The 26512-nt window shown below is 37.9% G+C and overlaps 1 pseudogene; it reads right to left on the bottom strand.

Moving 5' to 3' along the window:
- Positions 1-16331: 16331 nt before the first annotated feature.
- LOC141421442 (small ribosomal subunit protein eS1 pseudogene) lies at positions 16332-24859 on the bottom strand (annotated as a pseudogene).
- Positions 24860-26512: the final 1653 nt, after the last annotated feature.

The raw sequence follows: 26512 nt of genomic DNA, 5'->3' as shown, positions 1-26512 counted from the left end.
TTCAGAGTCAGTGTTTAACTCAAGGGTAATCAAAAACCGCTAAGATCTTAAAAAATCTTTCTGAAATGCTGCTGTTGTTCCTTGCATTAATGAGACTCAATTTTATTTATTTTCTTTAATGCTTTTTGATTCTTTCCTGGGTACATTGCCCAACCTGGTCTCAAACTCTTGGGCTCAAGCAATCCTTTTGCCTCAGCCTCCAGAGTAGTGAGGAGTATACCACTGTGCTCCCTCTTCGATGCTTTAGATTCTTGCGTTGTTTCTCTGAGTATCTATGACCGAGATATTGAAACCAAATTTGTAAGTGATTGGACTAAATATGATTCATCTTCAGGATACAACTTTGAGGCAGATTTTATTTATTTATTTTTTATTCATTTATTCATATGTGCATACATTGTTTGGGCCATATCTCCTCCCTTCCCTCCACCCCCTCTCTCTCCCCCCACTCCCCTCACTTCCAGGCAGAACCTATTCTGTCCTCTTTTTCAATTTTGTTGAAGAGAAGATGTAAGTGATAGTAAGTAAGACATAGTGTTTTTGCTGGTTTGAGATAAGGATAGCTATACAGAGAGATTCCTTGCATTGTTTCCATGCACATGTGTATTACAGCCCAAATTGGTTCATTTCTACCAGATGAGGCAGATTTTAGAAGCCATGCCTATCTTGCATTTGTATCTGTATATATCTGTTTTCTAATATTATGAAATTATAGCTTAAAAGGTTAACACAAATCTAGTCTTTTGATATTTATAAATATTGAATTCAAGGATACTGAGTATTTTATCTTAAAGAGAACATTAATACTAGGTCAGTATAGGTTTTTAGGAGCAAAATTTTATTTTTGGATGGCCCAAACAAGGTCATCAAGGAAGACAGAAAACTCATTTAGTCACTCATTGTCATTTAAATATTTCATGATCACTTGCTGTGAGGCAGACATTGGCCATACAGTAGTAAATAAGGCAGATGGCGTTTATCTCAGTGAATTGAGAATCTGGTGGGGAAGGCAGACATCAGAGACAGCAGCAATGATGTACAGGAGTTATAGGAATGTACAGGGAAGGGATATTACCTGGTCCAAAAGTTTGGGAGGACAAAGAAGTGATCAAAAGAATAAAGACAACAAAGACCAAAATTGGCTCAGATTATGAGACATGAGTCTCTCATTCATCCAATCATTTCAACAAACATTATAAGGATTTAAGGAGGGTGATAAAAATGAATGTGTCACAGTGGCCAGTAAGTCTACAAGAGTTAGTAAAAACACAAAGGGATGAGCTAATAAATCAGGCATGCAAAGAGTTGAGTGACAAGTTGGGGTTTATGCCACATTAATAAACTCCCGACTAATATGGAGTAATGACTTTCTCCTCTGTGTTCCAACAGTTTTTACCTTTATTGTAGCATGTAGTATTGTTTAGTATAAGAAATGTTCAAGACAATTTTTATTTTATTGATGAGAAAAATGAGGACCAAAGGGGTGAAAACACTTGTCCAAGAGTAGGTAATGGGAGGGGGAGGGTGACTATAGTCAAAGTACATTATACACATGTATGAAAATGTTATGAGACCTGTTATTTTGTACAACTAACATTCTAATAAAAGGAACAAAAGAAAAAGAAAAAGACTTGTTAAAAGTAACTGAGCTTATAAATCGTAGAGAATTAGCAGTATGACAGAGTAGTTAGTATCCATTGTTTTATTCAGGAACATTCCCTAAACTTATTTAGGCTGTAGTTGCCTTATCTATACAAAGGGAGAAATTGATAGCATAAAGATTATAAAGGAAAACATTTAAATTACTTAATGCAGTGATTGGCACAGATGACTTAATTATGTTAGCTCTTTTTAGTTATTAGATCCCTGGATCACTGTGTATCAGTCAGGGTTATCCAGAGAAACATAATCAACAGGAGACATACCTATCTGTATCTACATCCATCCCATCTATCAATCCTGTCATCTATCTATCTATCTATCATCTTCCATCTAATTTATTATGAAGAATTGACTTGCATGAGTATGGAGGTTGGGAAGTCCCACGAGCTGCCATCTGCAAGCTGGAGACCCAGAAAAGCCTGTAGTAGAATTAAGTCCAAGTGAAGACCTGAGAGCCAGGGAACTGAAGGACAGTGTAAATCCTAGTCTGAGGGCAAAAGAAGATGAGATGTTCCAGGTCAAGCAGTGAGGCAGGGGAAAAAAGACAGAAATTCCTCCTTTCTGGTCTTTTTCTCTTTGGAAGGCTCTCAATGTATTGGCTGATGCTCACCCACACTGGGGAGGACCACCTGCTTCACTGAGTTGGCCAATTTGTATGTTATTGTCTTCTGGAAATGTCCTTGCAGATATATCCAGAAACAATGTTTATCTGGACATCCATGGCCTAGTCTGGTTTACAACTAAAATTAATAATTACACCCATCCAGTCTCTAAAGGCTCTGTCAATAAATTTCATTTGACCCCAAAGACTTCTCTATGAAGATGGGTGGGAGTGCTCATTCTCCTTTTAAAGAGAAACAAACAGAAGCTAAAGACATTATTGGTTTCCCGTAAGTAGCACACAAGGGGTTGAGCCATGACTGACCTAAGAACTTGATGCTCTTTAAGCCTATCGCTTTCCCCTATATTATGTCATAGTTGTACACATTTATCTCTTTTTCACTAAACTATATTAGACTGGCTCTTCATAGGATTGTCTCTTACTAGACAACCTGCTTTTTGAAGAAAGAGACCAGATTTTATTCACCAAGGGTGTTCTCACAATGCCTAACATGAAAATATGGACATAGACAGTGTTCCACAAACTTGAATGAAACTGAGACTGGCATAGTGGATAATGCAAAAGGGGTTTCCTGGACAAGATTCCAAAGCAAGCAAACTTTTCAACATGCTATGGCATCCTATGGATATGTACAAGCTGAAGTTCCTGTTGTTGAATAATATCCCAAATTCTGGGCATAATGGTTTCTCACTGGATGGTTCCAGGCTCCCTGTCGGCTCGAGGGATTTTCCTTTAAGTTTCCACAGGGCCTTTAAAAATCAGCTTTCCTGTTGATTGGTCTACTGTGCATTTCAAGCTGAGCCTGGAAATCTGGGAGGATGTGTCTATGGCCTTGATAATGAAATTTTCTTTTGTTCTCATTTAGAAGCAGTTATCATGTCATGCCAAGGGTTGGAGCTACCAGTCATCCCCAATTTCATACCTGGAGGACCTCATATGGCAAGCACTTACTGGGACACACATGCCTCTCCTTGAGAGTGGAAAGTAAGTATTTCCAAGGTCATGGATCCAGCTTCTTTCCTCCCCTTGCTTTTGGGCACTGAATAGCTTGGGCAGGATGGATGTTCCTTGGATCTGTCCACCCTAGTGAGATTGCTAATCAAATGTAGGGCAAAGCAGGAAATGGTTTTCCTGGAAATAGAGACCAATTTTTCTTTAGTCAGTAGGGCAGAAACCATGCACTGCAAACCCTCTGATGGCTGCACAGCCCCTTTTCATTCTGATATAAATAACATTCAATTATGGAAGCCACATGTTATGTTTTGACAGTCATTTGTGAAAAGCCAGCAGTGATAATGTCTGTGCAAACAGGTCACAGGGGCCTTTATCCTGTAGCTTAGAATGGCGGCCGGAAGAGGTTTTAAAGAATGGTAATTTTATATTTCAATAATATGCCATTAAATCATAATAGACAGCTAGTGAAGGATGATACTCTAGATTTCCTGAGGTAGCGGATATGTCTGTGCAGTTGTACGTACATGTGTACACATTTGTGCATGTGTTTTCATAGGAGCTAGTTTAGCTTTGAAAAGTGCAAAGAATACAGTTTTTGCATGTCTGAGAATATACCATATTTTGACTCCCTGCAGAAGCAAATTCCTTCCTTCCTTCCATCCCTCCTTCCCTCCCTCCTTCCTTCTTTCCCTCCTTCCTTCCTTCCTTCCTTCCTTCCTTCCTTCCTTCCTTCCTTCCTTCCTTCCTTCTTTCCTTCCTTCCTTCCTTCCCTACTTCCTTCCTCCCTTTCTTTGGTACGGGGGTTTACCTCAGGGCCTCACTCTTGCTAGCTTGCTAGACAGGTGCTCTACTCTTTAACCATGCCCCCATTCTTTTTTGTTGTTGTTTTCAGGTAGGTCTCTCATCTCTGGCCAAGGCTAGCATGGACCCTGTGATCCTCCTATCTATGGTCTCTGCATACCTGGGACCACAGGCATGTCCCACCACACCCAGCTCGTTTGTTGAGATAGGTGTCTCACTAACTCTTTTCCCAGGTTCGACCGTGATTCTGATTTCTGTTTTCCTAGTAGCTGAGAATATAGGAGTGAGCCTGGTGCAGAGGAAACAATAATTTCTTTTATTTTTTGGCTGTAGTGGGGTTTGAACTCAGGCTTCACACTTGCTTGGCAGGCACACTACCATTTGAGCCCCATCACATTTCCAGCCCTTTTATCTCTGTTTGTTTCCTCCACTCCCTGGTTGTTTTTTGAGATAGGGTCTCATTTTTTTTCCCAAGCCAGCCTAGACCACAATCCTCCTATTTTATGTTTCCCCTCCATAGCTAAGGTGACAGGCACATGCCACCATGCCAGGATTTTTTCTATTGATATGGGATCTTGCAAACTTTCTGCCTGAGCTGGTCTGGAACCACGATCCTCCCAATCTCAGACTCCTGTGTAGCTTGGGATAACAAGAGCCACTGTGTCCAGCTATTAGTTGAGATACCACCTCACAAACTTTTTGCCTGGACTGGCTTCGAACCTCCATCCTCTGTATCTCAGCCTCTCAAGTAGCTGGGATTTCAAACGTGAGACATTAGTATCTGGCTTGCACAGCAATTTCTAATGGGTGATATTACTTCTCCTCACCTCAGTAATACAAATCTTATCAGTGAGTTTTATCCAGATGAGAACACGGTAAAGTAGATATAAAAAATTTCATCTTTAAAAGCAAAATTGGAAGAAGTGATTCTAATTAGGAGCAATATATTACAATGAACGAAGAGACTATTTCATACATCTGGGAATAGTGATGTTTGCTGTTTGCTATGTGTTAGGGAAATAAGAAAATTCTGTTTCATTTGAGATGTTTAATTCCATTTGATAAATTATATGGCCTGGTAGAAATAGCATTTGCATGTTGACAACCTTGCTAATTCTTACTTCACATAGCTGTCATGCATAATCATGTATATGAATGACTACTTTGGCTAGATCTATTTCTGAGAACATAATTACAGTATATTATATTTGTGGTTATTACCATAGTCTTAGAGAGCATCTAACACAGCACATCCTTTCACTTACTTAGTTTTAAGAAAAATTTTTTCATGCTTTCATTTGGAAAAATTAAGTAGGTATTTTGTCTAAATGTATAAAGGGCTTCTGTTAACATAAATGACTAAACCTGACTGTGCAGTGCTTCAGCATGCAAGATGGTGTGATGCTTGACTGTGGTTGTCTCCGTGGGTGGATTAAGACATACTCAAGGCTGGTAAAGCAGTGTTTGTCACCATGCTTCAGTAAGCACTGAGCCCATCCCTATTCTCCTAGAAGGGAAACACAGGTGGCCCCAGGTGTGTCTAAGGGTGTTTCCACAGGAGATTGGTGTGAGGGCCAGTGGACTGAGTGAGGAGATTGGATGGGTGGGCCACATCCAATTGACTGGGACTCAGATACAACAAGAAGACAGGGAAGGTTAATTCACCTTCTCTCTGTCCTGGAGCTGGGAGACTCTTCTCCTATGCTTGGACATCAGAACTCCAGATTCTCCAGCATTTGGAGACCTCCAAGACTCCATAATGAGTGAGGCAATGTAAAACTCCTCGTACATCCCTTTTCTCTCTCTCTCAGGTTTTATTTCTCTGGAGAATTCTGACTAAAACAAATGGCAATCCTCCTTTTCTTACTTTCTTTCCTTTCCTTCTTTATTTTTGTTCAGATGATACTAATGACCTGTGGATCACTCACTGTGAGGAAGTCTATGGATTCTATGGAAATGAATTCTGAATTACTTGAGAATGAGTAACAGTGGCAACTGTAGAATATCTGGGTGTTTTCATTTTAGTTCTTGCCTCCTGATGCAGCTGGACCTTTGATAGCTTCGATAGCTATCCATCGGCTATAGTGCTTATGAGCTAAGGGTGCTGAATGATGTGAAGAAGTCAAGGCTTCCAATTCCCTTCAGTTTGGGAGATGGACAACCATAAATAAAGACTGTAGTAATAGCACACAAATATTTAAGAGCATTTTGCTTGGGGTCCTTTTTTGAGAAAACATTTTTTTTTAAAGCTTCCTATCCTCTTCTGTGTTTGGTATCTCTCTGGATCCTGGCCTTCTGGGTTAATTTAAATGGACTATCTGGCTCTGATCTTAGATAATCCCAGTCTTTCCTAAGTATCCCCACATTTGCTCATTGTTTTTATCCATTGCAGCTTGATTTATTTTCTCCACTTGGCTTATGCCTTGTGTTACTTGTCACTTATCTTTATCTGCTCATGTGTGAGCATGTTTTGGTAGTATGATGTAATGCAAAAGACCATGAAACCCTGAATCTATACTCTATTACTGGGATAATCTCTAGGCCTCAGTTTCAATTATCTATGAAAAGAATATATTATTGCTCTCCTACTAGGTAGAAGTGAAGGATGGATGAGTTAATAGTATGAAAAGTGCTTACTTATCACAGTGGCTGGCACTTAGTACTTGCTATCATCTTGCCTATCATCTTTTCTGTCTCCTGTCCTCAATTAGAGAAAGATGTGCTTCAGCATGCACTGGCCAACCCACTGACTCTAGAGACCATGGAAAGACTGGTTGGTTAGTCTATTCCTTTCCCTGCCCTCATCCTGACAAATATGGGTTTGTGGATCATGACCTATGACAAGGATGACAAATGGTTTTTCTTCTATGGACCTACTTTACCAATTTTGCCATAAGCTGTAATGTAGACTAGTTCTATTGTAAATAGATAATTTTGACTGTCCTATTTAGTGGCTTAGTAATTTTCATCAAAGAATGGCCAATTTTCCTGCCAATAGCATTTGTGTGGCTCTTAGCTTTCAAGAGTGCAAGAAGCACAGAAACTCAGGGCATTGGAAACAAGCTAAACATCTTTAAATAATCAACATGCTGTCTTTACTATGTGATTACCCATCTCAGCTTGAACAACCACAATTACATAGTCATTGATTCCCAACACAACCACCAATTCTACACATGGACAGTGTTGATTGTCAGACTCCACTCTACATGTAGACAGGTTTGTTGGTTAGAAATCTGTCATTCCACTCACTCTTCACTTGATGTTCATTTTCTCCCTTGGAGCCATATGGAACAAACTTGGTTTCCATTTGTAAACCACTTGTATTTTTCAAGGACATCTATGTTGTCCCCTTGTGCACAGTCTTAGTCTTCCCATTCCTGTCATCTCGTTTATCGACTTTCCCATTTTCTCTATGTGGAAAACCAAGCTTTGTTAACCCACAGTTTTTACATATGCCATAAAGGCAGAAACTCATTTTTCTTTATGATAAGTGAGTTGTTTATGATAGAGAAATTATGATCATCAAGATTTTGTTTCTTTTTTTCATTTTCATTAGCACATATTCATTGTACAGAGGGAATGGATTGTGATAGTTCTGAATAGTCTTACATTCTGTATTGTGTACATCAGTTCTACCATTTCTTCCTTTCAACCCCTTCCCCACCACACTTAAAACAGTTGTAAGAGGTTTCATTGTTCTATTTCATGTATGTACACTAAGCCAATTAACCATATTCCCTCACTGTCATCTCCTCTATTCACCTTTCCCCCTCCTACAAGTACCGCCCCCGTACCCATTTTACAGTCCCATCTTTCATCTTTACTTCCAAAGTCGGTGTTCAAAGGGATTTTTTGATGTATCCCAGCTGTGAATATACTTTACTTTGGTCAGTTTAACCCCCTCAATTACTCTCCCTTACCTTTTCCCTCCTACCCTCTATTATTTAACAGGTTTCAGTACATATTGTTTTGTCCTTTACCTGCACAAATGCAATGCATTTCGATATTGTTGACCCTCTATTAATCTCTTTTCCTTTCTCTCCTCCCCTGAGTAGAGTAGTTTCACTGTTACACATGATCTCTATATAAATGTGAATATAATTAAGTTTCTTTTTTGTATGTACATTCATCTTTTGGATCTATAGAGAGAAAACATGTGACTTTTGCCTTTCTGAACCTCAATTCTATCCATTTATCTGCAAATGAAATAATTTTATTCTTTCTTATGACTGAATAAAATTGTATATATATACCACCATTTTCTTAATCCATTCATCAGTCGTAGGGCATCTAGGTTATTTCCATAGCTTGGCTGTTGTGAACGAAGCTACAGTGACATAGGTGTGTCTCAATTGTATCCTGACTCACATTCCTTCAATATATGCCCAGAGTGGCATCAATGGATCACATGGCAGTTCTATCTTTAGCTTTTTGAGGAATCTCCAACAATTTGTGAGGGTTCCTGTTTCCCTACATCCTCATCAACATTTCATCAAGACAATCTATATTAGATTTTACATGTTAGAAATGAACAACAAAAACTTGCATTTTAAGAAATCCTATGTAATAGAATGTTTATATGGAGTGATAGCTTGCATACCCATCTTCATTGATTTAAGCGTGTCTACCTTGGGGACAGATGACCAATCATATGCAGCCTGATTTTTAAAATTGCTAATGTACCTTTATCTTCTACAGTCCACGAACTCTGCTGTACTTAATCTGAGACAGCCTTCTGCCTGAGGGAGGAGAATTTATTATAAAGAATGATGAGGAGAGAGAATTATATATCACTTCTGACATGAAAAACAGGATGAAATAAAAATAAAAACATTATAAACCAACTATGGTCTTGAGAGATGATTTTCCAGTGCCTTGATTTTTTTCCCTCTAGTATATCACACCCACAACCTGGAGGATCCCATAGCACATGAATTATCCTTCTGTCTACAACAGCGAAGTCATGTATCTATTAGAGATAGGATATAAAGCTAAAGGTAAAGCCCACCTCTGCCAATTCTAATAGATGATGATGGGAAGGGGGCAGACAGAAAGAGAAAAAATCAGCATTTTTGCCTGCACTTCCCTTTATTGAGGATGGCAGATCCAGGATACCATTTATGAGGGAGGTAAATGGAAGAGGGTTCAGTCCCTTATCCCCTCTGGAGACTCTGCAGAGTGCTTCTCACCTTCATTCTCTTCATGCTGCAGTGTTTTAAGAGTTAGAGTCCCTGAAGGTTAGTTTTCCTTAGCCACCCTCTGCTCCAAAGTGGATTGGTGCTCAACCTCTGAATCTGCATTGGGGTCTGTCAAGGGGTCTTAATGTCAGAGGCCAGCAGAGAACACCAGAGTTTTGGAGCCAGCAGGTACTAAAGTGAGGTCAAATTGTCCAGCCAGGGAGTAGATTGGAGTATGGCCAATTTTGGAGAGAGGGAAAGGGAGAGAGAGCAAATTCCAACCATGAATGGAAGATGAACAGCAGTTAGATGAACAAGACATCATCTAGGAGACCAAAACACCACGATCAAAGTTATCTCATTTTCTCAGTTAAAACTCTTCTTCTCTCCCTGGCCAGACATTCAATTGCCTTCTTCACAGAAGAGTAAAAACAGACAGAGGAAATCTGAGAGTCTGAGCTCTTTCCTTGCTAGACAGACTTAATGTTGCCTGAAGGTACAATTTAAGTTATCAAATCAAACTAGGTTTAAACTGGGTTAGATATGCATTTCAAAATTTTCCCTTTACCTAGAGATAGGGCTCATGAAGAAAATTATAGACAAATAAATACCATATACTCTGCATATCCAAGTTGTGTGAGTTAAAAACGTTGACCCCTCTTTTAGGTATTGACTCTCCCCTAAAGATATCACTATGCATTTGAAAGAGGTAAAGAAATTGTCACAGTGACTTGTTACCTGAATCTACTAATGCATGAAGTTAATCTCAACTTTCTATTTTTGTAGGGGTTTATTTGCACATGGTGTACTACATTAATTTTTCAGCACAGTTTTTATGTATTTTTATTAAAGTATACTTTTCGTCTGACATTTTAAAAGCCCTGTTGGAATTAGAAACCAATGCATGCATTCATTGCTTTGATTCATGTCTGCTTCTTGGCTTACTGTTTGCGTTCGTCTTCAGGGAGAGTAGGGTGGAAAATCCTGTTTATCTTTTGCTGTTCATTCAATATCAATCTAGGATTTTACATATTCCCAGGGTGTATTATTTTCTATGCTTACATGACAGGGCTAGAGGACCTGACAAATTCATTAATTGTAGTGAAAATAATTCTTAATATTTTACTACTGAGAACAGAGTTGAAGTTACAAAACTATTTTCTTTATGATACTGGATTCTGATGCTCATTATTTTCAGACTAAGATTTGTTGAGATTTACAGTTTTTCTGAACTTTTGTTTTACCATTGAGGATATAAGACATTGTATTATTTATGGCTATTCTATTTATTTTTTTATTGGTAAAGCAAATGAATTATAAGGCTAAAGATTTCTGGAATTGTTTTTACAATTAAGCAAAAAAAAAAAAAAAAAAAATGGAGATTTTTATTGAGCCTCTCTTTGCCCAGTCTCTCATTTCACCTTCTCAAACCATAGTGCGGTACCATAGAGGTCTCAGTTCATTGTGGTATGTTGAATTGGGCTGATGGATGGTGCCATTTTACCAACGAGCTCTGGAAGTCATTGCCTGAACTTAAAGGAATGTTTCTAAGGAAGGGTGTATCTGGAACTGAGGAAGCTCTGGGAGGGACATTTGGAAAAGCAAGCTGGAAGTGCATCTGAAATTATCAGTGACAATCTACATCAGTGCAGGACTGAAGCAAGTAGAGAGGAAAGAGCAGACTCTCTGCATGGACCAGGTGAATCCTGGTTGACAATCTCCTGGTGACTATGTGCTCATTAGAAAATTATATATTCTCTCAGAGCCTGAGTTTTAGTCATTTGTGAATTGGGATAACAACAGAACTTGGCCTGCCTATTTTACAGAGACTTGCGAAAGTGAAGGAGGTTATATATGAGAAAGGGTTTCACATAAATTCTTAAGCATGGTAAGAGTTTGTTGTCATGTTTTATTTTCTTTTGCACAGCTGGGCTGGAGAGCAGGGGTTCCTGGTCCATGGAGAATGGAACTTATTCTTTTTAGACACTGACCCTACCAGCCACTTATCTAATAGTACTTTCCTTACCTGTTCCCTCACCACATAGTATTTGTCTAGGATACCACGCTACTCCTTTCTTTTTGTTTCTTTTGTGTTCTGGAATGTAACAAAGCATCTAGGTCCCATGGAATTCATTTGATGGGAACTGGACAAATTCTTGGGGCAATGCAGGGTGTTCCTGCTGCTGGTGATCTCTGAAGATGCACTGGCTATCATCAGAGAGAAGTTCCAGTCAAAGGCCTTTGAGCTCTGTTAGTTCTTCATTCACACTCGAGTAGAGCTGCAAACACACAATGATTTTTCTCACGTTTGGGTTGTTTGTGCTCTTCTGAGTAGGCCTGGGCTTTAATGATTCCCAACCTCTCCATCTTTATCCCCATTACCACTCTTCCGCTTACCTTCCTCCAACTTCTATCCAGCCATGAACACTTAAAAGACAAAGGTAAATTTCACTTTCTCTAATCTTTACTTTTTCCAAAAATTTGGCCTAAGTCTCAAGTTCTCTCAGTTTTCATTTTGGAAGTTAATGCTAAGTAAACTCATTCATACTTCTGTCCTGAGGCAATCAAGCCTGGCTATTTGAAAGTGGATGGGATGTAGGGGAGTCTGACGGTCAAACTGGGAAATATACTTAGGAAAATAGGGTTATGAAAAATTTGGTAATATTAAAACAATAACCCTGGCATGTTCATATTTGGAATTAATTACTGTGGAAGACTCTGGAGGCTCCAGAATAAATTAATGTTATCCTGTTCTCTTCTAAGAGAGCTTTTAATCATGTGATTCAGGGGTAGAATCTAGCACATCAATTTCATCAGTTCTTAAGAAGGCTTTTTTGTTATTTTGTATTGTTTGACACAGTGTCTTGCTATTGTAGCCCAGACTAGCCCAAAACTCACTATGTAGCTTAGACTGGCCTCGAATTTGCAATCTCTCTGCCTCAACATCCTGAGTGCTGGGATTGCAGGTGTCTACCACCACACCTAGAAATTCTTAAGATCTGGATTTAAATGGAAACTGAAAAAATTGTGCCCAATGAGAAACCATGGACTTTGTGTAAAGATGGTATTTTTAGGGTGGGGTAGTGAAGTCCAGAAAATTGAAAAATTATATAATAGAGCACATCTTTCCAGGTCATTCTATGCAGAATCAGCAATGGTGTACCACATCCGGGCAGCAAACTTCTTATTCTCTGACTTCCAGGGAACTGTAGCATGTACTGGTCAAGCTTTGACTCTGTGATCTTGATATGGTTCTAACATGGAGAGAAATTTGTGTTAGCTGGGCACTGGTGGCTCACTCCTCTAATCCTAGTTACTTGGGAGGCTGAAAATGGGAGGATCACAAATTTGAAACCAGTAGGAAGAGAGGAGGAGGGCGTTAGCAAGCCCCATCTCAACCAATAGCTGGGTGCAGTGGCACACACCTGTCATCCAAGCTAGGTAGGAGGCTATCAGCCTGAACAAAAAGTTTGTGAGACACCATTTGATGGTGCATGCCTGTCTTCCTAGTGAAATGGGAAATGTAAAATAGGAAGATGGCAGTCCTGGCACATCTTAGCAAAAAGCCAGTACAGTGCCTGACTAGAAAGAAGGAAGCCCTGACTATAAAACACAGGAGAGAGAGAGAGGGAGGGAGGGAAGGAGAGAGAGAGGGAGAGAGAGAGAGAGAGAGAGAGAGAGAGAGAGAGAGAGAGAGAGAGAGAGAGAGAGAGAGAGAGAGAGAGAGAGAGAGAGAGAATTGGTTTTAAAACATCTTAATAATAAAACAGCCCAAATTCTCTAAAAAATTATAATGTTATTTTCAAAACTAGTTCAGCATCTTGAGTTTGACTTGAGCCTCTGTTCTCACGTGTTTTATTAACTTTCTTCTCATTATGAATTTCACACTCAGAGTAGCGTGGGGCTGAGAATGAAAGATAGGAGAACAGAGATAATTAAAGGAAATTTCTCAACTATACTTAGCAATTAGGGCAAAAATGTGAAGCTATAAATAACATACTTAATGTTTAATGCTTGAAACTCAGTCTTTTGCAGCTCAGTGACTCTTACACTTGTTAGTGCTGATAAGTCTTGAAGGATAACCATTTTATTGAGGAGCTTCAAAAAAGATTTCTAATATATTTTAATATGATTTTTCTTTTCCAAAAAATAAATCTAAATATAGATTGGTTTTTACAGACTTGAGAATCAAATGTTTTTTAAAAGGGCACATCCTGGCATGTATTAATAATTTCCTCCACTTACCCTCCCCTGTTCCTGCAAAGTTCTACCTGTATGGGAGGTTTCTTTGTCACTCAGATCAGCCTTTGTTCTAACCCTCTTCAAACATCTCCCGACATATCTTTTATTTTGAGGGGAAAGTCTTTTGTAGAACTCCTGAGGTTGCCTAAATTTTCCTAATCTGGTTTTCCAGTGGAGTGTCTATTTCTGTATAAATCACCTGGTCACAAGCTATGGCACGAGGACAAAGCTTGGCCTGGGGTCAGAATGACTCATCAAATTCATCACTTTCATCTTGTGCCTGGTTTGAGAAATATTTTAGGGACACTTAAAATGATTAGATTCTTCACCCTGACATCTTATCAGCAAAACTCTTCCAAAAAAAGACTCCATTTTTTTGGTAGGTCTAACATGATAAGTAAAAATTTTCCTCTGTAGGGTGAGGCTGACTTGTTCTCAGACAGGAAAATCTGTGATTTGAACATGAGACTGGACCCTCAGCTCACTGTGTAGCCTCCAGAAAATTACATACTCTGTTTCAAGACTGTTTCTATGTTAGAATGTATAAGTGTGTTTGCATAGATGTTTTAAAATTCTTCTTGTGAAGCATCTCGGACATAAAAACATATATTTTTTGTGCAACTTTATTTGAAACAAGCAACAGCATTAACAAGCAGTGAGCATTGGTCACCTGTTCTGAAAACCAGAACCATACAGTTCCTCTGAAGCTTGCAAGTTCTCTCCTGAATTCCTGTCTGTCCCTTACACCCACAATGACTTGCTCTCCTGGAGTGCTTACTTTTAATTTTTGATTAAAAGTAAATTATTTTGGCACAAATGTTACATATCTAAATATGTTGTGTACTGTGCCCATTTTGAGACTTTATATACATTCGATCATATACCTCTATTCTTCTGGGACTTGTTTTTAAAAAATACTATGTTATTTTTTTTTCCTCTTCAGATTCATCCCTTTTGATACATATAGATATAATTAATTTATTTTTCTTTGCTGTATATCATTATTTTGATGTCTGAATATACTAATCTATTATTTTACATATGTCCATGAGAACAATTTTATTGAATTTTGTGAACTCAGGCTCGATATAGTGGCAAATGTCTGTGTTACCCGCACTCGGAAGCAGAGGCAGGAGGATCGTGAGTTTGAGCCCAGCCTGGACTACATTATGTGACCCTGTCTCCAAAAATTTTGTTTTTTGTAACCTCATTGTACCTACTAATACTTCTTTGCAGAGTTTATGAGACTGACTGGGCTTAGTTAAATTTTCACTATTGTGGTAGGTTTATTTCTTTTTCATTATTGTTCTATTGTTTCTTTCCTTTAAATATTAAAATGATTAATTTACTAAGGGCAAATTTAGATTATAACATATTTCCCATGAATTGAGGATATTAATTTTTTGGCTTAGAGTCTTTTTTTGATAGCAATACAGCTAAGCCAGCTTCATTTCCTATTTTTAACCATCCTTTTACTTCCACATTTTCTGTTTTGGCATATCTTTTTTTATTGGCATATAGCTAGATTATATTAAGAACTCAGAGAGAAATAATTTAATCTGTTGATGTAATCACAACTTTGGTTCATGTCAAAAATTGTATTTCATATGTTTCTATATTCATATTTCTTGTGTTTCTGTTACCTCATTTCTTTCTTCTTTTATTAATTTTTTTATTAGGGAATATTTGTTGCCCAGGGAGGATTCATTGTGACAATTCCAAGTAGGCTTATATTGTACATTGGTTAGATCACCCTACTGTCTTTCACCCTTAAAACTATTGCAAAATATTTCTTTGTTCTAGCTCATATAGGTATATGAAGTTCATCAACCATATTCTCTCACCTTGTTCATTTACTCTTCCCCCCAAGCCCACCCCACTGCATCATTTTACGGTCCTGTCTTTTGTTAAATTGCTTGGGTTCCTTTGCCTAATTTCTCCCTCCTGCCTACGTATATACTACTTTGATGTTGCATGCTCTGTTTCCTATTGTCTTCATGCCATCTCTAGAAGTCATAACATTTATGACTTCCGTCATTCAGTTGGAATAGTCTAAGGTTAATCAATGGCATCTTTCTCATCTTAGACCACATTTTCCTTGTCATCATCGTTGCAACTTACAAACATTGCTCTTTGGGATTTTAATTCTGTCTTTAACGAAAACATTCTCTCCATTTTAATTGGAAAGTGCTTTCTATGTTGATTCTTGTTTGAATTTATCTAACATTTTAACAATTCATTTGTTTACTATTACGTCTTAGACTTTCATTCAGGTATCATCTTTCTTTCTACGGAACTTTGTAGAGATTTACAAATTTTTGGATTAAAACTTTATGCTTTCTCAGTTTCTATTTTTATAATTATGTCTTTATTTTGCCCTTACTATTCAAAGATAGTTTTGTTGTCTGTACAATTCTGGGTAAGTTGTTTTAGATTTTCTCCCTTGGCTGCTAGCTTACATTTTTGATGATGAGCTATAAGCTGTTCATCCTTTGTAGGACATTTCTCTTTTCTCTGTGACTTTTTAAAATATCTTTTCCTTATCTTTGGTGTTTGGAATTACAAAAGTCTGGGTGGACTATTTATGATTGCTTGGGCTCTTAGAATTGATTAATCATTTTTGGAAAGTTCACAGTCATTATTTCTTTTATTATTTTCTCTTCACTGTTCTTTCTATCATTCTCATCTTGAAATTTGACTAGATATAGGTTGATCCTTCTCTATCTTCTTTCACATTTTTCATCTCTTCATATCTCAGTACTATATTCTGAGGAAGTCATTCCTTTTAAAAATAAATCTTTTTTTTTTCCACAAATTGAATTTTTTTATTTGTCACTGCTAAAAACCTGACTTTTAAACAGATTAATGGGCTAGTGATTCATATCTATTATTTGTTTGACTTTAGCACCTGTCTCATTCCCAATAGTTTTTCTGGAGCTACCACCTTCACCATCAAGCTCCATGACTTTCTCAATTCAAACTTGGACTTCTTCAGCATTTTTACTTTTCTAATGAAGATATCATGAAGTGGATAAACAGTCTGGCAAGCATTCTCTATCTTTCTCAATGTTGTCTGTAATCAACTTATTAACCACTTTTTTCAAGTTATTTGTCTACACCACTCAGATTATAACTTGCATCATCTTCTTCTGGATTTGGCACACTCATAGGTGCTTAGCATAGGAAGTCTTGTATATTGGATTGTGGCATTTTTAAAAATAAAATCAACACAGAACAGGTGAAGGAAATAATCACAGGTAGTCTTGACATCAATCTGAGGTTCATTCGTGGTCTGCCATTTTTTGGCCATTAGACATATCTTACCTGGATTCATGTCGTGGAAATTAGGCAGTTTTTGCCCTGAATATCGTCAGCAATTAGCTTGAATTTTTTTTTTAACGCAAATCCATCATTGTGCAGATTTTAAATCCTCATTTCAAACACATGACCCCTGAAGCAATCAGATGCAGTTTTGTTTCCTTGAGTCCTTGGGATTAGTGTTTCTCCAATATTTCTTATATTTGGACATAGCTGATGTTTTCATATTGTTACTGAAGAGTGGTCTCCGAGGATCTCAGTTTTTTGCACCTTCTGACCAAAGAACTGGATGGAGACACACAGATTTCAAAACAGCAGCAAAGTTTTGTTGAAAGGGAGAGGAAAGTGTAAGCGGGAGGAAGCACTGCAAGAGAGAGTGATGGGCTCTGACAAGGTGGCAGAGAAGCCCTGATCTTTGTTTAAAGAGCAGTTTACAAAATATGAGGTCAAGCAGCAGGAAAAATCTGGGTGGTTTTTGCAGGAGGGGCAGGGTAAGTGACAGGTTTGATTGACAAGGTCTCTTTAAAGAACATGGCATTCAGTTCATGCACTTATGCTGATTCCTAGGTTTTTATTGTATGCATGAGATGTGACCCATATTCATAAGGTCTTAAGTGGAGGGTCTTACTAGAGAGGTCAGATCTGGAGATTTTCTTTTTTGGAACAAGCACAATACTGAGGAGATGTCCAAGTATGATACTGGGTGGGGACAAGGAAAAGCTCAGCATGGAGTGACCTTTGGTTGAGAAGGGTCAACCATGGAGGGTTTCTTATTTCCCTGTTACTAACTTGCTTTACTACTGTATCAATCTTTGTTAGAAAATAAGCTCATATTTGCCACCTTTTGTAAAGTATTTGTTCTTGCCAACTGCCATGGTACGCTCAGAGAGGCACCAGGGAAAAAATAAAACTTACAGTGTATATTTAAGGTATACAACAACAATGATGTTATGAGATAGAGAGTAAATTACAGTACTATCTATATGTAATAGAATGTAACATAGTTAGTTACATATATGTAATTAAAATTACATAGATTGTATAATTGTTGCTATATTATATTCTGAGAAAATTCCCCCCAAATACTTTCTTTTTTTTTTATATGTATTATAGCAATTCTTTTTTATTTTTATTATTCATATGTGCATCCAAGGCTTGGGTCATTTCTCCCCCCTGCCCCCACCCTCTCCCTTACCACCCACTCTGCCCCCTCCCTCTTCCCCCACCCCCTCAATACCCAACAGAAACTGTTTTGCCTTTATTTCTAATTTTGTTGTAGAGAGAGTATAAGCAATAATAGGAAGGAACAAGGGTTTTTGCTGGTTGAGATAAGGATAGCTATGCAGGGCATTGACTCACATTAATTTCCTGTGTGTGTGTGTTACCTTCTAGGTTAATTCTTTTTGATCTAACCTTTTCTCTAATTCCTGGTCCCCTTTTCCTATTGGCCTCTGTTGCTTTTAAGGTATCTGCTTTAGTTTCTCTGCGTTAAGGGCAACAAATGCTAGCTAGTTTTTTAGGTGTCTTACCTATCCTCACCCCTCCCTTGTGTGAGCTTTTATCATGTGCTCAAAGTCCAATCCCCTTGTTGTGTTTGCCCTTGATCTAATGTCCGCATATGAGGGAGAACATACGATTTTTGGTCTTTTGGGCCAGGCTAACCTCACTCAGAATGATGTTCTCTAATTCCATCCATTTAATGGCGAATGATAACATTTCGTGCTTCTTCATGGCTGCATAAAATTCCACTGTGTATAGATACCACATTTTCTTAATCCATTCGTCAGTGCTGGGGCATCTTGGCTGTTTCCATAACTTGGCTATTGTGAATAGTGCTGCAATAAACATGGGTGTGCAGGTGCCTCTGGAGTAACCTGTGTCACAGTCTTTTGGGTATATCCCCAAGACTGGTATTGCTGGATCAAATGGTAGATCAATGTCTAGCTTTTTAAGTAGCCTCCAAATTTTTTTCCAGAGTGGTTGTACTAGTTTACATTCCCACCAACAGTGTAAGAGGGTTCCTTTTTCCCCCCTGCACCCTCGCCAACACCTGTTGTTGGTGGTGTTGCTAATGATGGCTATTCTAACAGGGGTGAGGTGGAATCTTAGTGTGGTTTTAATTTGCATTTCCTTTATGGCTAGAGATGGTGAGCATTTTTTCATGTGTTTTTTGGCCATTTGAATTTCTTCTTTTGAGAAAGTTCTGTTTAGTTCACTTGCCCATTTCTTTATTGGTTCATTAGTTTTGGGAGAATTTAGTTTTTTAAGTTCCCTATACATTTTGGTTATCAGTCCTTTATCTGATGTGTAGCTGGCAAATATTTTCTCCCACTCTGTGGGTGTTCTCTACAGTTTAGAGACCATTTCTTTTGATGAACAGAAGCTTTTTAGTTTTATGAGGTCCCATTTATCTATGCTATCTCTTAGTTGCTGTGCTGCTAGGGTTTCGTTGAGAAAGTTCTTACCTATACCTACTAACTCCAGAGTATTTCCTACTCTTTCCTGTATCAACTTTAGAGTTTGTGGTCTGATATTAAGATCCTTGATCCATTTTGAGTTAATCTTGGTATAGGGTGATATACATGGATCTAGTTTCAGTTTTTTGCAGACTGCTAACCAGTTTTCCCAGCAGATTTTGTTGAAGAGGCTGCTATTTCTCCATCATATATTTTTAGCTCCTTTGTCAAAGACAAGTTGGTTATAGCTGTGTGGCTTCATATCTGGGTCCTCTATTCTGTTCCACTGGTCTTCATGTCTGTTTTTGTGCCAGTACCATACAGTTTTTATCATTATTGCTTTGTAATATAGTTTGAAATCAGGTATCGTGATACCTCCAGCATTGTTCTTTTGACTGAGTATTGCCTTGGTTATTCGTGGCCTCTTGTTTTCCATATAAATTTAACAGTAGATTTTTCAATCTCTTTAATGAATGTCTTTGGAACTTTGATGGAATTGCATTAAATATGTAGATTTCTTGTGGGAGTATAGACATTTTTACTATGTTGACTCTACCAATCCATGAGCATGGGAGATCTCTCCACTTTCTATAGTCTTCCTCAATCTCTTTCTTCAGAAGTGTATAGTTTTCCTTATAGAGGTCATTCACATCTTTTGTTAGGTTTACACCTAGGTATTTGATTTTTTTGAGGCTATTGTAAATGGAATTGTTTTCATACATTCTTTTTCAGTTTGCTCATTGTTAGTGTATAGAAATGCTAATGATTTTTCTATGTTGATTTTATATCCTGCTACCTTGCTATAGCTATTGATGATGTCTAGAAGCTTCTGAGTAGAGTTTTTTGGGTCTTTAAGGTATAGGATCATGTCATCTGCAAATAGGGATATTTTGACAGTTTCTTTACCTATTTGTATTCCTTTTATCCCTTCTTCTTGCCTAATTGCTCTGGCTAGGAATTCCAGTACTATGTTGAATAGGAGTGGAGATGGTGGGCATCCTTGTCTGGTTCCTGATTTTAGAGGGAATGGTTTCAGTTTTTCTCCATTAAGTACAATGCTGGCTGTAGGTTTTTCATATATAGCTTTTATAATGTTGAGGTACTTTTCTTCTATTCCTAGTTTTCTTAGAGCTTTTATCATGAAATGGTGTTGGATCTTATCAAAGGCTTTTTCTGCATCTATTGAGATGATCAAGTGGTTTTTGTCTTTGCTTCTGTTAATGTGGTGTATTACGTTTATTGATTTTGGTATGTTGAACCACCCCTGCATCCCTGGGATGAAGCCTACTTGGTTGTGGTGAATAATATTTTTGATGTGTTGTTGAATTCGGTTTGCCATTATTTTGTTGAGGATTTTTGCATCAATGTTCATTAAGGAGATTGGCCTATAGTTCTCCTTTTTGGAGGTGTCTTTGCCTGGTTTTGGGATAAGTGTAATACTGACTTCATAAAATGTGTTTGTCAGTTTTCTCTCCCTTTCTATTTCGTGGAACAGTTTAAGGAGGGTTGGTATCAGTTCTTCTTTAAAGGTCTGATAGAATTCAGCAGAGAATCCATCAGGTCCTGGACTTTTCTTTTTGGGGAGACTCTTGATTGCTGCTTCAATTTCATTTTGTGTTACAGATCTATTCAGGTGATTAATTTCCTCTTGGTTCAGTTTTGGATGATCATATGTATCTAGAAATCTGTCCATTTCTTTAAGATTTTCAAATTTATTTGAATATAGGTTCTCAAAGTAGTCTCTGATGATTTCCTGGACTTCCATGGTGTTTGTTGTTATCTCCCCTTTTGAGTTCCTGATTCTACTAATTTGGGTTTTTTCTCTCCTCATTTTAGTCAGGTTTGCCAGGGGTCTATTGATCTTGTTTATTTTTTCAAAGAACCAACTTTTTGTTTCATTAGTTCTTTGAATGGTTTTTTTGGTTTCTATTTCATTGATTTCAGCTCTTATTTTTATTATTTCTCTCCTTCTATTTGTTTTGGGATTTGCTTGTTCTTGTTTTTCTAGAAGTTTGAGATGTATCATCAGGTCATTGATTTGGGATCTTTCAATCTTTTTAATATATGCACTCATGGCTGTAAACTTTCCTCTCAGGACTGCCTTAGCTGTGTCCCATAGGTTCCGGATGTTGTGTTTTCATTTTCATTGACTTCCATGAACTTTTTTAAGTCCTCTTTTGCTTCATCAATGATCCATTGTTCATTAAGTAATGAGTTATTTAGTTTCCAGCTCTTTGCATGTTTTTTGTCTTTACTTTTGTTGTTGAGTTCTACTTTTACTGCATTGTGATCAGATAGTATGCACGGTATAATTTCTATTTTCTTATATTTGCTGAGGCTTGCGTTGTGCCCTAGGATATGATCTATTTTGGAGAAGGTTCCATGGGCTGCTGAGAAGAATGTATATTGTGTAGAAGTTGGATGAAATGTTCTGTAGACATCAAGTAGGTCCATTTGATCTATTGTATATTTTAGATCTTGGATTTCTTTATTGATTTTTTGTTTGGATGACCTGTCTATTGATGATAATGGGGTGTTAAAGTCTCCCACAGCCACTGTGTTGGCGTTAATATATGCTTTTAGGTCTTTCAGGGTATGTTTGATGAAATTGGGTGTGTTGACATTGGGTGCATACAGGTTGATGATTATTATTTCCTTTCGGTCTATTTCCCCTTTTATTAGTATGGAATGTCCTTTTTTATCTCGTTTGATCAATGTAGGTTTGAAGTCTACTTTGTCAGAGATAAGTGTTGCTACTCTTGCCTGTTTTCCCCAAATACTTTCTAGTTCAGAAATTCTACCACTAGCTTCTAAACTACTGCTTCACTGGTTTGTTAGACTTTTAGTCTCTATCATCATGCTTTTATTTTTTTGTGCTCTAGATGGCTCTTTTCAACTTGCTTGATCAATTTTAGTAGGCTCTTCCTTATACCTTTAATCTCCCTTTTAATTTCTGAAACTGTATTAAACATATTTATATTATATTCTGTATCTAAATGGCCCAAAGCTGTAGTCTTTACAGGTCTGATTTTGTGGTTTAGTATCCTTCCAGGTTCTTATTCGCAGTGGTTTTATGTGTGTGTGTAATGTGTGTACACGTGTGCATGTGTGTACATGTGTGTACGTGACTGCTGAGTTTTGATTACATGACTGTACTCCTTTGAATTTTATAAAGTGGAATTCTTTATGACTTGCATTGAAGATAGATTCCTCCTCCAGATGAAGTTTCTGTTTCTTATAGGTGTTAAAGAAGCATCACAATTCTAAGGTCACTTCTCAGTAATTTTTAGGTTTGGTTTTTCTAGGCCCCACATGGAATGTGATTGCACTATTACCGTTAAGGCTTTTCAGAAGAGTTATTTTCCTTTTCTTGCTTTGCTGTGATACCTACAATCAAGGCTAGGATAGACAAATCTCTGTGGAGTGAGTTATTTCTGGTTCACTCACTGACATGTCAACTTTCATCACTCTTAACTGTATGTGAGGTCTCACATCTGCCCCCAAGATGTTACTGCTGTCTCTTGTCCTCACATTGCTGTTAAAATTTAGGCTTCTAGGAGAGCAAGAATGATCAGATGTTCTCAGGGCCAATGCTATGTTGAAGGCTAGCTTACCCCAGTAGAGCTGATACTGTGTTTATAGTCTCAAACTGTTTTTGTTGACTTCTGGGGCAACTGTGCTTTAAAGATTAAAAAACACCTGTTAGTCAACATGTTTCGGTGTTCTGTATTATTGTTGCTCTGTAAGCTTGGTATATGTTTCTGGAAGCAGAATTTCTATAAGAATTTCTGCACAAGGTTTGAATGAAGTCTCACAAAGCCTCAGAGGATGCATCTTAGTTAATACTACTTTGAATTGCATAATAATGTCACAATAATGAGGTCTGAAGACATGTCTTGTATTCTTCTTTGACCTTCCTTTATTTGGATTTTCACCATTTGCTATGTATAGAGTTTTTCATTGTCTATTGGATGAAATGCAAATGTATTTCTCTGATTTACAGAGGAGTATTTGTGTGTGTGTGTGTGAATGCATGTGTGTATGTGCATGTAGTTGTCTTAAAATTGCCTGGCCCAAGGAGTAAGTTACATATAGAATTTTTTGTGTGTATTTGTTTACAGTTATTTATGATTTGGGGAATAAACTTGTTTTGAATCATGAGATAGTTCTAAATTTCGCCTGAAGGTCTGTTTGCCCACTCCCAAATATTTGTACTTGCTATGTCTCTGAAATGTTTTTTATGCTAAACTTCACATGATTCTCTCTCTCACTTACATTTTGTCTGCATGTCACTATCTTTGTGAGGTCTTCCTTAATCACTGTTTTTAAAATTGCAGTGATTTCCTCAATTCTTCTCCTGCTTTAATTTTCTCCTTAGCATGCATAAACACCCAGGATACTATATAATTTATGTCCTGATTTCCTCACTGGAATATAAACTCTATGAGGGCTAATATTTACTTGGAATGTTGCCTAGAACAAAATGGGTACTCAACGGACATTTGTTGCATGAATTAACTGAATTAATGAGATCAAGTTTCATTTCTCTGAAGACACAAAACCTCATGCTACCTGTAAGTCTGCCTTGTGATGCCTGAGCTCAAAAATACACACCCTTTGGACTGGAGGTGTCGTTCAAGTGGTAGAGCACCTGCCTAGCAATGCAAAGCCCTGAGTTCAAACCCTAGTACTGCCAAAACACAATATAAAATAGATACTCCTGACTTTAAAGCTCTAGATTAGCAATCTTAAACTCAAATGTATTTCCAAGACACTGTTTTTAGTTTCCATGTTATTTTGAACTTTCAATATACTCTTTAAAGTTTTCTCTTGTTCCTATTGCATATGTATTTCTCTTTTTGTCCCCAGACAATGCCAAATTACTTGGGGACTTAGTGGTCCTTTGTGTCATTCACAAATGAATGTAGAATTGAATGATATAAGTGTTGCTTAGTTGATGTATAAAGAGAAGAGTGTCCAGCTGAGGTGGTTTAATATCACAACCTCTGTGAATCAGGGGACTGTCTGCCTGTGACATTAGTTGCATGATGTCAATTTCAAAGATGAAGCCACAACACTAGAACATCACAAAGGCCAGTAAGTATTGAATTGTATAGATCAAGGAATTCTTCGTGAGTTATTCAGAGCTTGAGGCATAAACACTGTGTCACTGAGATCTTCAGAATGGAAACCAGTCAAATACAGAGACAGATTGGAGCACTGAACATTACAAACAGTGGAACAAGCACTGACTTCAGTGTGTAACAGATCTGGACTGAATCCTGCCTTCAGCATTTACTTGCTGTTTTTCTTTAGGCATGTTTCTAAGGAAATAGTCAGGTTTTTTTGATTTCAAAGAAAGCCAGTAGTGTTGTTGTTTCTCTCCATGCTTCTACTCCCAAGATGGCCCCTGACCTTTTCTGTCCTGTGATGCTGATCACATCAGTAAGTAAGTAAGTAAGACTGTTTACCTGGGCACCTTTTTTAGTTTGATTCTGGTTGGGCTTGGTGCCTATAGTCATCAAGGAGTCAGTGGAGGGAGTAGCTAGTGCCTTTCTTCCCTGCACCTTCTCTGCTTTAGTACTCATGAGAAGCTCATCTTGCATCCCCCTCCAGGAGCCCATTCCTGTGAGAATAGCCTCTGTTTATGGTTCTGGTTCTCACACAGTTCATAGCCCCCAAGAACCTATCCCTTTCATAAACGACTTTGCTTTTTGATTTTGGAGTGAGTTCTATTTCCTTCTAGGACCCTTTCATAGAAACTTAAGATGGCTTAATGAAATAGAAATTTATTGCTCTTACAACTTGGGTCTGGGAGAGTGGTGGATCCAAGCTTAGATTTGGTTAATCAGAGTCAAGTTATGTTACTGGAGTTCGGACTTTCTCAGCATTTGTATGTGGCATACAGTAGGCAAGGTGAACTAACTAGCAGTTTCAGACACTTATCCTGTTTTCTTAGCAACTCAAAACAGGAGCTTTCCTTCCAAAGTCCATGTGGAAATCCACAGAGAGATGACTTCATGGTCAAACTTTGCATATTTTCACTCCTATGGTCAGGGGAAGTCAGGGGATTGTGATGGAAAGCCTTCTCAGGACACCATGGAATGGGAGATGTGGTTCCCTTAAGGATGTGATGTTGGTGGATTAATGCAATATGCTCCTCATGTCTACATTTAACATCTGCAGACTGGAGCTGAGATCTACCTCACAGGTTGTTGATAGAATTAAATGACACAATGCAGCTTTCTTGACACTTGATTATATTCAATAAGTGGTAGCCATTATTTTACTTGAGATAAAACTGTGCAAAATTCCTGCACCACTGCATTGCAGTTCTTATTTCTATGATTTCTATGATTGCATATTATTGCTTTATGTTTTCTAAGCCTCGTGTCCAAAGTCAGTAAAGATACAGTAAAAATAAGTGATAATTTTTGCTTCAAAATACTGAACATTATAATGGCCTATTGTTTTATGATTTGAAATTTTTTTTCTCTTTATTCATATATTCACATGGGTGTACATTGTTTGGGCCATTTCTCCCCCATGTGTCCTGCCCTCTCCCTTCCTCCCCACTCCCCTCTCTTCCAGGCAGAACCTGTTCTGCCCTTTTCTCCAATTTTGTTGAAGAGAAGATGTAAGCAATAATAAGAAACATAAAGCATTTTTGATAGTTGAGATAAATATAGCTATACAGAGAGATTCCTAGCATTGCTTCCCTGCACAAGTGTATTACAACCCGAATTGATTCATCTCTACCTGACCTCTTTGCTACATCCCGGTCACCTTTCCATATTGACCTCTGTCGCTTTAAGGTTTCTGTATTAGCTCCTCTGCAGTGGGGACATGAAACACTTTCAAGTTTTGGATTTCTTACCTATTCCCTTTCCTCCCATATGTGCTCTCCCCTTAACATGTGACCCAAGTACACCAACAGCATTTGTCCTAGATCTAAAGTCTGCATATGAGAGAGAACATATGATTTTTGGCCTTCTGAGCCTGGTCAACCTCACTCAGGATGATGTTCTTGAGTTCCATCCATTTACTTGCAAATGATAAGATTTCATTCTTCTTTATGGCTATATAAATACATTTTCTTAATTCATTCATTAGTAGTGGGGCATCTTAGCTCTTTCCATAACTTGGCTATTGTGAATAGTGCTGCAATAAACATGGGTGTGCAGGTGCCTCTGGAGTAACCTGAGTCACATTCCTTTGGGTATATCCCTAGGAGTGAGATTGCTGGATCATATGGCAGATCTATGTTTAGATTTTTA

Source organism: Castor canadensis, chromosome 3 (assembly GCF_047511655.1).
Source record: "Castor canadensis chromosome 3, mCasCan1.hap1v2, whole genome shotgun sequence".
Classification (NCBI taxonomy): domain Eukaryota; kingdom Metazoa; phylum Chordata; class Mammalia; order Rodentia; family Castoridae; genus Castor; species Castor canadensis.
Note: the sequence above shows the minus strand (reverse complement) of the source record. Positions and strands in the feature narration are given on the sequence as shown.